Raw genomic sequence first — 12,359 nt, forward strand, 5'->3', positions numbered from 1 at the left:
GCTTACCTCCGGCGCTGTAATTACAGCGCCGGAGGTCAGCCACTCACAGGGGCATGGGAACTCTTTGTTCCCATGTCTCTGTGAGGCGTACCACCTCCGGCGCTGCCGGAGATGGTGACAAAGGGCAGAGGATCTTATTGATCCTCTGTCCTTTGTAGAGGCCGACGCTGGACCTAATTGTCCAACTGTCGGTCTCCTCGTCTCCTCCACTCCCCCTCCCCAGCATGTAGGATTCTAGGCCATATATGCTCATAGATGCTTGGGGCACATCTATGAGCATATATGGATTATAGGGTTGATTATACATCAAGGGGGCACATATCTGACAAGGGGGCACATATCTGACAAGGGGGCACATATCTGACAAGGGGGCACATATCTGACAAGGGGGCACATATCTGACAAGGGCTAATATATATATGTATATATGTCACGGCATATATACATATATATATATAAATATGATCCTTCCCTCAACATCGTCAACATTCTCACCTGAGTTAACAAGATGATTACTGAAATTATCTCAGCAGGTCCTTTAATGACAGCAATGAAATGCAGTGGAAAGTTTTTGGGGGATTAAGTTAATTTTCATGGCAAAGAAGGACTATGCAATTCATCTGATCACTCTTCATAACATTCTGGAGTATATGCAAATTGGTATTATAATAACTTAAGCAGCAACTTTTCCAATTTCCAATATTTATGTAATTCTCAAAACTTTTGGCCACGACTGTAGAAGGCAGTATTATAGTAGTTTTATTTTTGTACATAGAAGCAGTATTATAGTAGTTTTATTTTTGTACATAGAAGCAGTATTATAGTAGTTATATTCTTATACATAGGAGCAGTATTATAGCAGTTATATTCCTGTACATAGTTGGCAGTAATATAGTAGTTATATTCTTGCATATAGAAGTAGTTTTATAACAATTATATTCTTGTACATAGGAGCAGTATTATAGTAGTTATATTCTTGTACATAGGAGCAGTATTATAGTAGTTATATTCTTGTACATAGGAGCAGTATTATAGTAGTTATATTCTTGTACATAGGAGCAGTATTATAGTAGTTATATTCTTGTACATAGGAGCAGTATTATAGTAGTAATATTCTTGTACATAGGAGCAGTATTATAGTAGTTATATTCTTGTACATAGGAGCAGTATTATAGTAGTTATATTCTTGTACATAGGAGACAGTATTATAGTAGTTATATTCTTATACATAGGAGCAGTATTATAGTAGTTATATTCTTGTACATAGGAGGCAGTATTATAGTAGTTATATTATTGTACATAGGAGCAGTATTATAGTAGTTATATTTTTGTATATAGGAGCAGTATTATAGTAGTTATATTCTTATACATAGGAGGCAGTATTATAGTAGTTATATTCTTATACATAGGAGGCAGTATTATAGCAGTTATATTCTTATACATAGGAAGCAGTATTATAGTAGTTATATTTTTGTATATAGGAGCAATATTAGTGCATTACACAGCAGAGGATATAACTGGATGGAAAAAAAAATGAAATAATAAAAAGCAAATCCTTTTCACCTTACCTTAGCCAAATATCGGTTCTTTGATGCTTGTGCCAATAGCAGCCAATAGTGAAGTTAGTGGTGTCCTGTATGGTCCATATTTTCAATGGCCTGCTTTCCTTATCCTAGGCAAATGCTCCTGAGTAATGATTATTCTTTAATATAAACTTTTTTATATCATTTTAATCTTTATCCAAACTTTCCTTTCACTTGCTCACCCTCGGGTTCTGGTTCACATCAAGAGCTGTTTCCTTTCTTCTACCTCCAATTATTAAGCCCTGTATCTTGAAGGTCCTGTGCTTGGTGGGAGCTTTTCTCTATAGAGTTAGGTTTGTCCTCATGAAAAATTCAAACCTACATTTAGAATGAAAAATAAAGACCCTGGTCCCAAGAGCTTTCATTCCGGCAAAACACTGCTGGAAATGAAATCTTGTTTCCTTCTGGGAGAAGACTTTAAGGAGTGCACAAGTCAGACACTATTCCTTTGAAATAAGTATCTGCTTGGATTTCTTGAGCAGGTCTGTGACTTTATACTTGTCATATGTCATCAATGCTGAAAATAACTTTCAGTAGTTTCATACAGAAGAATATTTTGTAATATGGGGCAGCGTTTATTTAAATCTCCAGGTTTAGAAGAAATAGGCAAGAACCCACTTCAATAAAAGCGGGCACAACCCCTCAATGTACAAAGCTAACTTTTATTGGTTATCCCAAAATAGCCTTAGGAGTAGGACCAGACAAAAAGTGATGACAGTTTAAAAAAAGGGAAATAGCACAGCACTGGAGATGAATTAATTTTTTTAAACATGTTTTGTGTCCGATTCAACACAGTTTCCCAAAAATTTGATTTGTGTACTGATCGATTCTACACAATTAAAATAAATTGGTATACTGTATGTCACACTATGGTTTCTCATGAAGTTTTTTACATCTTTTTTTTTTTACAATTTTTTGCTCTCTCCCACCCCTTGCAACCCTTTTAGGCTCTTGAGCGCAATGACAGAAAATGCAAATAATGTCAGAGTGATGAGGGGTAGTAGTAGTGATAATTTGGGTTGGGGTAAATGGTAATAGCAGTAGGGTTAACAGAAGAGGCAGTAGGGGGATTAGCAGTAGGGAATAGCAGATGCGGTGGCAGCATCAGTCTTGCAATGCAGAACATTATGGTAGGCGGGCAGACAGACAATGGCAGCCATAAGTTACAGGACAAGATGGTAGGCAGGCAGACAGTGGCTTTAGTATGATGGGGGCAGCAGCACCCATAAGCTACAGAACATGATATTAGGCAGGCAGGGGCATGATGGGACACTATCAGCAAGGGAAAATGTATTCATCTGCCTCAGCCTCAGGAGTGTGAAAATCCTCACGGATCCATGCCTCTTTTATTTTGATAAAAGTGATGTTTTGGAAACTGGCAGTGGACAATTTGGTCCATTTGGGTGTTACCACGCAACCTGCCACACTGAAAACCCTCTCTGAGATGGCACTAGAGGCTGGGCAAGAGAGCACACACTGAGCCAGTTTCGGACACTATTCCAATATGCAAGCCCAGAAGTCCATAGAGTCAGGGAACAGTAATAGGACAGAGTCCAGGTAAAACTGAACTTGGGTGCTTAGGCAGTAGGTCTGCGTTTGTTTATATGCCCGAGCCTGGGGCGGCATGTGAAAAAACTGTTTCATCATATCAAGGAGACAGAACTAGCTGCTGCTGCTTGTGGTAGCAGAAATGAGAAGAGGTGGGTGACTCTGTCCCCTGCAGAAGGACTGAGAGGGGCCTCAGACAAGTGGGCGGCAGGCGTCTGCTAGACGAAAGCTGCTTCAAGCTGCATACACTGCATGTCCTGGTAATAACGTAATTTGGCCTCCCTATGAGCAACAGGAAAATTTTCGCTTATTTTGCTTTGATAGCAAGCGTCTAAAAGCATGGCTATCCAGTAATCATAATACTGCTTGATGTGAATGATACGCCTGTCATTTCATAAGCAAGCAAGCATACTGTGCAGTTTGCCATTCTCACAAGCATGCCCGAACACCCAGTTCTTTCGTGCTCTGCCTCCCACTGAGAGGATCCCCCTCATGTATAAGTGACTCCTCCTCCAGTGGCAGCTCCTCATCCTCCTCCTCTTCCTCCATGGGAGTTGCTGGGTGTCCAATAAGATGTGTAAGCTGTTCTTCTATGTCCCTTGATTCATCAGCATCAGTGTCTGCTCTAAGATAAATATGAGGATGACATTGTTGATGCCGCAGTTGTCCCTACTGATAAATCTGGTGGCCTCTTTGAAGAGCCTAAGTACGTGGTAGTGTCTTTGATTAGCTGCCACTGTCTGACCTCAAAAAAACACATGCTCTCTACTCTCTCTACTGAAGCGGTCAGGTGCATGACAAAATTATTCACAGTTTTATGCTGCTCGTACTGATGTTCCTGGATATGAAAAGTGGAATTCCACCAAGTTGTAATGTTGCAGATTAAGCAGTGCAATGACAAAGTGTTCTGCTGTTGCTGCAAGTCCAGGAGAGCGTTCCTTGCCATGTAAAAATGGCTGAAATGTCTCCTGGGCACTGTCAGCACCCTCAACAAAACAGTGTACTTTAAAAAAAAAAACAAAAAAAAACATGCAGGGAGCATGAGTTATTTCCCCCAAATGCAGTGCAGTTGTGATATTCCTGCCATTATCTATGACCACCATGCCCAATTGGAATTGCCAGACAGATATTTGCTGCTTGATGCACTTTAGCAAGTGATTGACTATGTGGCTTCTCTTGCCCAGGCTAAGCAGCTCCAAAACGGCAAGGCAACACTTCAATTTGCAAATTTTTTAAGAAGGAGGGAGAGTCGAAGCAATGCTCTTCTCTGCTTCTGTTGGGGACAAAGGGATGTCTATAGAGGTGGACGTTCAGTAGGCAGTTAAGCACCTGGTTTGAGAACCAGACAGACACAAATGTGAATGTGTCAATAGAACCTGGCCTTGTTGCTGCGGAACTGCCTTGCCACACAAAACATTGATCCAGTGCGCCATAAAAGACATGTACTGTCCCTGCCCAGGTGTCCACCATGGCATGCACCTTGCTGCACAGTGAGAATTGCAAGGAGCCCACATTATCCAGTATGTGACAGTACATGGCTTGGTATCTTTCAGCGAGAGTGAGCAGACGTCGTCAGCTTCCTAAAGGCAGAAGAATCCAGTAAGGGGTAGATCAGCGACTGAACTGCCACCAGTTTGGTCAGGTGGGAGTTCAGCTTCTGCACAAGTGGGTTGCTTAGCATGTAGAGCTGTTTTCTGCCCACACAATCTGTTATCAATGGCTGATAACATAGTGGAGTAGTAGGAGTAGTCTGAGCAGAAGTAGTAGTAGGTGATGATGATTATGACAAGAACACTGTACTGCATGTGGATGTGGCCTAGCTGCCACAAAGGATGTTGGGTAAACTATTGTTGTGCTAGCTGGCGGTCACTTCTATTTTCCCACAGTAACTGGTGATGCCACATCCTCTAGTTCTATAGAGCTGTGGTGCCTATATTTGAGTTTGAACGCCCACAGCTTATTTTAATCCTGAAAATCTTGCACAAGTCAGTGCTTTTGTCTTCTAGCAATGTGGATAAAAAATCCAGATGGATGATACTCGCCCACTTTGCACATAGCTAGCAGCAGTCGAGCTTGGCTTAGGTCTGGCACATTTTGAGCCTGCGCCCACAGGCTCAAAACATGCAGGTCTGGCCCTGGAAGGTTTTAGGAGCTTCAGCACCCCGATCTGGCTCCAAGTTCTTGTCCAACACACAATCATCGTTATTGTAATCATCACCCTCCACATCACCTTTATCAGACTGATAGATAAGTCATCACGCCCTTGGCCCCCCTCCCAATTCCCTACTCTGTATATGAACAGAGTGCCACTGTCATTGCCACCACCACTACCAACGCAACTATGCATGGGCAGTGATGGCCAGTTCGCAGTGTTCGCCCGCGAACACATGAGAGCTGCCATCTTAAATCACAAGTCTGGCGAGGCACAGGTAAGTCCTTACCTGTGTCTGCGCCGCGAGCTGGTCTGAAACAAATGCGGTCACCGGGAGCAGGCAGTTCCGAGACCAGCCGCCGGGGGCCTTCATTGGGCTGTTCTCAGAACTGCCTGCTCCTGGTGACCGCATTTGTTTCAGACTGGCTTGCAGCGCAGGCACAGGTAAGGATTTACCTGTGCCTCGCCGGACTTGTGATTTAAGATGGCAGCTCGCATGGGTTCCCGGGCGAACACTGCGAACTGGCCATCACTGTGCATGGGTCCCCGTCTTCCTTCTGAACCTCCACCTTATGGCAGTCCAAAAGCTGACTGTTCTCACACAAGTCATCAACTGGAAGATTTTCTTGAGTATATTCCATAGCACATGGGGTTTTGTTACCTCTTCTTAGGGGAAAAAAAGGCACATTAGAAGGGGGCAATGATGACAGAGAGGATGCAACTGAAAGGCTTCTCTAATGTTCCAAGGAGGAGGAACAAGAGGAGGGCAGTGACCCTTGGCTCGGTGCTTGGGGGGGGGGGCGGGCAGGCATGCGATCATCCGCCCGCCCCCTCTCTCAGGATAGCCGAGCGGTTTGCAGAGTGTCAGCACATTGCTGACACTCTGCTTGAAACGCCTGATATCTGTGCTGGCACAGATGCCATGCGTTTAATCCCTTCCATGCCGTGGTCCATAGGGACTGCTGTGTGGAAAAGGTTAAGAGGGAGGGAGCTCCCTCCCTCTCCCATCGGGGGCTGCTGTGCCTTTTCAGCCCCCGATGGGAGAGGGAGGGGGCCCCACTCCCTCCCCATCACCCACTGCTCTTCTGTGGCAGCGAGTCTAATCAGACTTTGTAAAGTGAAAATACAGTACACTATGTAGTGTACTGTACTGTATTATACAGACATCAGACCCACTGGATATTCAAGAACCAAGTGGGTCTGGGTAAAAAAAAAAGTAAAAAAAAAGTTTCAATAAAAAAAAAAAAAAACATTTATCAATGATTAAAAATGAAAAAAATAAAATTCCCTACACATGTTTGATATCACCGCGTCCGTAACAACCTGATCTATAAAACGGTCATGTTACTTTACCCGCACGGTGAACGCCATAAAAAATAAAAATAAAAAACCATGATGAAATTAAAATTTTGCCGTCCTTACTTCCCAAAAAAGGTAATAAAAGTGATCAATATAGTCGTATTTACGCCAAAATAGTACCAATCAAACCGTCACCTCATCCTGCAAAAAATGAGGCCTAAGATAATCGCCCCAAAACAGAAAAAAACTATGGCTCTCAGAATATGGAGACACTAAAACATGATTTTTTTTTTGTCCAAAAAAAATTATTCTGTAAAACTTACATAAATAATCATACAAAAACTATAAATATTAGGTATTGCCGCATCCATAATAAACTGCTCTATAAAAATATCACATGACCTAACCTCTCAGGTGAATATCGTAAATAAAAAATAAATAAAAAAAAGCCTTACATCACAAAAAGTGTAATAGCAAGCGATCAAAAAGTCATACGCACCCCAAAATAGTGCCAATCAAACCGTCATCTCATCCCGCAAAAATCATACCCTACCCAAGATATTTGCCCAAAAACTGAAAAAACTATGGCTCTCAGACTATGGAGACACTAAAACATGATTTTGTTTAAAAAACGAAATCATTGTGTAAAACTTACATAAATAAAAAATTGCATACATATTAGGTATCGCCGCGTCCGCGACAACCTTCTCTATAAAAATATTACATGATCTAACCTGTCAGATGAATGTTGAAAATAAAAATAAAAAAAACCGGTGCCAAAACAGCTATTTCTTGTTACCTTGCCTTACAAAAAGTGTAATATAGAGCAACCAAAAATCATATGTACCCTAAACTAGTACCAACAATACTGCCACCCTATCCCATAGTTTATAAAATGGGGTCACTTTTTTGGAGTTTCTACTCTAGGGGTGCATCAGGGGGGCTTCAAATGGGACATGGTGTCACAAAACTGGTCCAGCAAAATCTGCCTTCCAAAACCGTATTCCTTTCCTTCTGCACCCTGCCGTGTGCCCGTACAGCGGTTTACGACCACATATGGCAGGGATGGCCAACCTGAGGCTCTCCAGATGTTGCAAAACTACAACTCCCAGCATGCCCGGACTGCCAACAACTATCAGCCTACAGCAGGGCATGGTGGGAATTGTAGTTTTACAACAGCTGGAGAGCCACAGGTTTGCCATGCCTGACATATGGGGTGTTTCTGTAAACTACAGAATCAGAGCCATAAATATTGAGTTTTGTTTGGCTGTTAACCCTTGCTTTGTAACTGGAAAAAAATTATTAAAATGGAAAATCTGCCAAAAAAGTGAAATTTTTAAAATTGTATCTCTATTTTCCATGAAATCTTGTGGAATACCTAAAGGGTTAACAAAGTTTGTAAAATCAGTTTTAAATACCTTGAGGGGTGTAGTTTCTTAGATGGGGTCACTTTTATGGATTTTCTACTCTAGGGGTGCATCAGGGGGGCTTCAAATGGGACATTGTGTCCAAAAAATCCAGTCCAGCAAAATCTGCCTTCCAAAAACCACACGGCACACCTTTCCTTCTGCACCTTTCCTACCGTGTGCCCGTACAGTAGTTTATGGCCACATATGGGGTGTTTCAGCAAACTACAGAATCGGGGCAATAAATATAGCATTGTTTGGCTGTTAACCCTTGCTTTATTACTGGAAAAAATTGAAAATGTGCCCAAAAATCTAAATTCAGAAATTTTATCACCATTTGCCATTAACTCTTGTGGAACACCTAAAGGGTTAACGACGTTTGTAAAATCAGTTTTGAATACCTTGAGGGGTGTAGTTTCTAGAATGTGGTAATTTTTTGGTGTTTTCTATTATGTAAGCCTCACAAAGTGACTTCAGACCTGAACTGGTCCCTAAAAAGTGGGTTTTTGAAAATTTCAGTAAAATTTCTAGATTTGCTTCTAAATTTCTAAGCCTTGTAACATCCCCCCAAAATAAAATATCATTCCAAAATTGATCCAAACATGAAGTAGACATATGGGGAATGTAAAGTAATAACTATTTTTGTAGGTATTACTATGTATTATAGAAGTAGAGAATTAGAAACTTGGAAATTTGCAATTTTTTAAAAAAAAATTGTAAATTTGGTATTTTTTTTATAAATAAAAATGATTTTTTTTTACTTCATTTTACCAGTGTCATGAAGTACAATATGTGATGAAAAAACAATCTCAGAATGGCCTGGATAAGTCAAAGTGTTTTAAAGTTATCACCACTTAAAGTGACACTGGTCAGATTTGCAAAAAATGGCCTGGTCCTTAAGGTGAAATAAGGCTGTGTCCTTAAGGGGTTAAGGTAGGCAGGCCCATACATTAGAACCTCAGGACCCTGAAAATCGCTGAGGTTAAGAGACCGGGACAAGATACAAGCAGGTTCATCCAAAACACGGGTGAACCAGAATCTCCACAGGCCTAGCTGCAGGGAAAAGTGGACGACTGAATACAGTAACAGAGGCGGCAGGTAAGAACACCTGAAACACACTTACCTGCCGCAGCCACCACGACTGGAACCCGTGCATAAGTACAGGTGCCCACACACCAAATAGGACACCGTACAAACAACACCACACACAGAAATCCAGCATACCCTATACTGCCTGGGCCCCATACAGCAAGCTGCACGGCAGCCCCAGGCAGCACTGCATCCAGACTTATGGTTCACCCCTCCAGGAAACCAGCCCCCTCCCGGAGGTATCAACATACCGGGTGAAGAATAGCATATATGCAGGGACCAACACCAACAACCGCCCAGACATGTAACAACCAACAAAACGCTTCACACACCCAGAACATCAATCCACACCACATAAACAACAAGTGAGGCTAAAGATACATGGAGGGTACATAAGAGAGGACAATTTATGTTCCATAAGGTGGCCATCAAGGACTGGGCAGAAACACCCAGGCAAGGAGCAAAGCTCCAACACCAGGCAAGGCTGTAGTACAACTGCACCCAGCCAGCAAGCCGCAGGTATATCTCAAGCCCACGGCCACATTCAGAAAACACCTTAATCCCCACTAGCAAGAAGAGAATTAACCCCTTACTCACCAAACTGCAGGGAGACACACCTTAAATGGGAAATGCACGTGCAAATCAACAACAACACGTTGCCACAAGCAACGAGTCTGCACGGCAACGTGAATAAACACCAAACACCAATATGACCGTGACACTTATGCAACACAATTGCAGGCATGCTCAACCTGCAGCCCTCCAGCTGTTGTAAAACTACAACTCCCAGAATGCCCTGCTGTCGGCTGTACAGGCATGCTGGGAGTTGTAGTTTTGCAACAGCTGGAGGGCCGCAGGTTGAGCATGCCTGATCTAATGCATTTAATAACATGGGTATAATGAACTGAAATGGTTTTTGGAAGAAAAAAAAGTGCGCTATTGCTTAGCATTTGCAGCAGAATGCTATTGGGGTGCTGGCAAAAAGCTGTAGAACTGTAGAAACCTGATGAGTTATAAAAAAAAAAGCTGGATGTTTGTTTATATGCAGAACTAGCTGCTTGCTGTATTAAAAACACAACTAGGTGACCTGTCCCTCACTTCTTCCATGTTTTCCTTAAAGCTTTCCCTGATCAAATTCCCTAAAATCTACCCAATCATACCTACTTTTAGTGTCCTTAGTACAGGTAGATTACTGGCTTGTGTCTAAAATTTCTTTGTCAAATACTGCCACAAAATACCCTACCAGGTCAGAAAGCTGAAGACAGAATGGTGTTCTATGATGCTCTCAGCACAGGGCTTTCCTGAATTTTGCCCTTGATTAGCTAATCCAGGCTGTCAGCCTCTGAGCCAATCAGGGCAAGCCCCCCCATCACTTCCTCCCAGTGTCATGTGATCCTTCATCTTCTTTCTCCCTCATGGGTTTCCCAGCCATTATTCACAGTAAGGCTACATGCACACGACAGTGAAAAAAAAGTCTGTTAAAAACGGACACACTGTCAGTTTTCCATGGCCATGTTGCATCAGTGTGTGCATCCATTTTCTGGCCGTGTGTCCGTTTTTAATGTACGTGGTCAGTTTTTTATGTCCGTTAAAAACAGACATGAAAAATGGATGAATTTGATTGGCAGTTATTTCTAGACCCACCCTTCTGAGAACACCCACAGGATAGTAGGCCACCAGCTAAAATAATGCCCCCCCCCCCATAGTGTAGGAATTTTTTATTAATGTTTTTTGCTGACCCCAGCTTTAATAATGTCCCCCATGTAGGCCCCTGGTAAAATAATGTCCCCCATAGTGTATGATTATTTTTTTACCTGCCCAGCTTTAATAATGCCCCCAATGTAAGCCCCCATCTTAAATAATGTCCCCCATTGTGTATAAATTATTTTTTTAACTGTCCCCAGCTTTAATAATGCCCCTAATGTAGGGCCCCATCTTAAATAATTTCCCCCATGGTTTAAATAATGCCCCTATAATGGCCTCACCTTATCCACTTGCCCGCGCTGCAGCAGTCGCTTCTCACTTTACTGAACAGGACCTGCCGAAAGACCTGCGATGTGCGCGATGATGTCACTGAGCGCTCCCACGTGGTTACATCACCGCGCATATCGCAGGTCCTTCGGCAGGTCCTGCTCAATGAAGAGAGAAGAGACTTCTGCAGCGCGTGCGAGGGGATGAGGTGATTTTTTTTTTAACCCCTAAATGGCCATATAGATAAAGTGTACACGTTTTTAACGGCCGTTAGACGGGTGCACTCCTGTCAATCGGCCGTTAAAAACGGTCCCATTGATTTCACTGGGGTCCGTCTGGCCGTGGAAATGGCCAAAAATAGGACATGTCACTGTCTAAGTGCAGTATAGAAATCCGGTACCTCACGTGCTTCATATAGACTATAACTTTCTTGATTTTTTTTTTCCTCTGAAGTGAGGAAAATTGGCTTTTACCTCAGGTTTTTTTTTTTCCTTCCCCTGGATCAACTTGCAGGATAACAGGCTGGACTTGATGGACGGAGGGCTATATTCAGCCTTATTAACTATTGGGGTCATTTATCGAGCTGGTGTAAAGTAGAACTGGCTCAGTTGCCCATAGCAACCAATCAGATTCCACTTTTCATTTTTGACAGCTCCTTTGGAAAATGAAAGGTGGAATCTGATTGGTTGCTATGGGCAACTAAGGCTTTCACATCTGCGTTTTTAATTCCGCTATTGAGATCCGTCATAGGGGCTCAATACCGGAAAAAAACGCTTCAGTTTTGTCCCCATTCATTGTCAATGGGGACAAAACTGAACTGAACGAAACGGAGTCACCAGAATGCATTCCGTTCCATTTGGTTGCGTCCCCAGTGTTTTTCTGTCCGCGGTGTGGTGCGGAGCAAGACGGATCCATCCTGACACACACCGTAAGTCAATGGGGACGGATCCGTTTTCTCTGACACAATAGAATGCAGATCCGTCCCCCATTGACTTTCAATAGAATTCATGTTGGATCCGTCATAGCTATAGAAGACATAATACAACCGGATCCGTTCATGACTGGTGCATGAGGTTGTATTAGGGTCCATTCACATGTCCGTTGTTTCTTTCCGGATCCGTTCCGTTTTTTGCGGAACGGATGCGGACCAGTTGCGTACCCATTCATTTTCAATGGGTCCTGAAAAAAAATCTAATAAAATATAAAACTTGTCCTATTATTATCCGCAAAAATCGGTTCCTGGTACAATACAAAGTCAATGGATCCGAAAAAAACGGATGACATACGGAAACATTTTCAGGAACAACGGAT

This window comes from Bufo gargarizans, chromosome 5 (genome assembly GCF_014858855.1).
Source record: "Bufo gargarizans isolate SCDJY-AF-19 chromosome 5, ASM1485885v1, whole genome shotgun sequence".
NCBI classification, from domain to species: Eukaryota; Metazoa; Chordata; class Amphibia; order Anura; family Bufonidae; genus Bufo; species Bufo gargarizans.